Raw genomic sequence first — 2,223 nt, 5'->3', positions numbered from 1 at the left:
CTGATGAGTGATATAATTATTGACAGCCATTCATTCCAAGCACGTTCCGATTACACTCTGACATGTCCCTCAGATGAAGCAGGATGCTAGATTTAGCTCCTCAAATCTATGTGCCTATGTTCTGCCTCAGTTTCCCCATCTGTATGAGGGCTGGTTACCCTAGAATAATGGATTTGAGGCAGGCTTTAGGGGTGCAAGCCTGTAATCCCAGCACGTGGGAGACTGAGGCAGGAGGATTGCTTCAAGTTTGAGGCTAGCCTGGGCTACAAAGTAGTTCAAGGCCAGCCTGTCCTCCACTATGAGATCCTGTCTCGAAAACAAAACAAAACAACCCCCAAAATGAAACATGAATTTGTACCAGCATCTGGCACAGAGCGAGTGCTGAGAACTGTTTGCTTCCAAGAGGATGATGTGTTGTCCGGATGTGCTCAGCATGGCGCCTTGAGTCCTGAGCAGAGAGGGTGTGCATGGGGGGGCAGCAGCTCCCTGAAAAGTGCGAGTTGAGGGAGAAGGGAGTTAGGTGTGAGATTGTGGGAGGTGGAGCTCACCACTTCCTCCAAGAGGTGCCTGGCTGATTCAGAGGGACCCCGTGGGCTCTACCCTTCTGCTTCCCTGTTTCCTGGCAGAGCCCCTGGGTGAGACCCGGAGGTCTCAAGCAGGCCCCAGTGAGACTGCAGGCAGGCTTGGTCACCATAGTGGCATGAGGCCAGGTGACACGGGTGAGGGTCACAAGCATGGTGCCGGAAGAAAGGAGGAAAGCATGGGAATTGGGTGGGGAGCAGACCAACACTGCTCCCATGAGTCAGGGTCTGGCATACCCGGCTGGGAGCCCTGTCTCGTCTCTGCTGCCTGGTGGCCTTGTGGCTTTACCTCTCTGAGCCCTGGGGTGAAGAGCTGTGCCAGTCTCCGAAGGCTGTTGAGAGAATCTAGGCTGCTAACATGTGCAATCCAGAGAAAACGCTCAGTGGATTCTCTGCAAAATACAAATGCACCAGGCATCTCGGCCACCCTCGATCTGACTCATCAGCCTCCCTCCTATCCCCTCTCTCTCAGCCCCACCTCACCCCATCCTAGGGCTGGGAGAAGAGAGCTGCCACCTGTGCAGGGCAAGCTGTGGCTGGACTCCTGGTACCCGGTTTGTCTTCGCCCTTTGGGCCACAGCCCTCACCCCACATGACATGGGTGCCCGCCTGGAGCTGGGTGCTGTCTGTCACACAGCCGAGCACTTGGGGGCGGCGTCCTGGTGCGCATGGGAGGCCGGTGTGGAAGAGGACAGCCTGGCTTCGTTCCAGCCTCCCCTGCCCTGGCCCTCTCCCCTCCCCTGCCGCTCACCTGTCAATCTCTTCCTCTCCTCTCCGCTCCTCTCCTCCGGAGCGGACCGTTCAGAGCTCGCCCGCGGTCTGCGAATGGCAGTCTGAGGCTCCCCGCTGGGCCTCGCTCCTTTTCAATCGCTCTCCTTTCCTTCCACCGCTCCATCACTGTAGCGAGGCCGAGACACGGGCTGAATGAGGCGGCCGCTCAATTCGAGCCTGCTACAAAGAGAGTATTTTGATGTTTTCATTTCTTTCTAGTTCAATAATTTGAGAAAACACGCAGACTCGGTGCTGGTTCCAACAGGCTCTCTAACTACTTTTTAAAACTTGTGTTGGTTAACAGTGCAAGGGGGTGGGGAGGGATCGCGGGTGGGATCGTGGGGCGGGTGCTGCTTTGTACACACGGCTGGCTTCTTCCTCTCGTCTTCTCTGCCCTCTGTGCTTGCTACTCCCACAAACCAGTGGACGCTCCAAGTCTGCGCCACCCAGGGAACAGAGAGCAACCCCGGTGCGTGTAACCTTGGTCCGGTCGGCCGGGCGCTCTCCGCGGTCCTGAAAGCGGCCGGACAAAGGCTCCCTTTGTCTCACGCGTGCTGCAGGCAGGTTTTAGCGTATCTGAGGTCCTGGTATTCATTCTTTTATCTGACAGCCGTAGGCTGAACTCCTAACTTAGGGCTTCATTGTGCGAGGTAATTGGGACTCATCTTTAAAATAAAGAAACGAGGCCACTGCCTTCGACCAGCTCAAAACCTTGCGTGGCTGGCCAGCCGTGAGTCCAGCAGGGGCGTTGTGACTCACAAATGCCTGGGCCGTGGGGGCCTGGAGGCCTTCCTGGAGGAGGAGATGTCTCCGTTGATGTCTAGGGATCATTAGGATGCAGCCAAGTAGGGATGGGAGAGGAGAGGAAAGG

At 56.5% G+C, this 2,223-nt stretch overlaps 1 long non-coding RNA gene across 1 annotated transcript; it reads right to left on the bottom strand.

The window, feature by feature from the left end:
• Window positions 1–297: 297 nt before the first annotated feature.
• On the bottom strand, window positions 298–1,711 carry LOC104857350. Its single transcript, XR_778829.2, has 3 exons — window positions 1,333–1,711; window positions 871–973; window positions 298–486 (listed from the first exon to the last, which is right to left on the bottom strand). It is a non-coding gene; the product is annotated as an uncharacterized LOC104857350 (long non-coding RNA).
• Window positions 1,712–2,223: the final 512 nt, after the last annotated feature.

The sequence above is a fragment of the Fukomys damarensis genome, unplaced genomic scaffold, assembly GCF_012274545.1.
Source record: "Fukomys damarensis isolate Sample0158 unplaced genomic scaffold, DMR_v1.0_HiC HiC_scaffold_37, whole genome shotgun sequence".
In the NCBI taxonomy this organism is placed as follows: Eukaryota; Metazoa; Chordata; class Mammalia; order Rodentia; family Bathyergidae; genus Fukomys; species Fukomys damarensis.
Note: the sequence above shows the minus strand (reverse complement) of the source record. Positions and strands in the feature narration are given on the sequence as shown.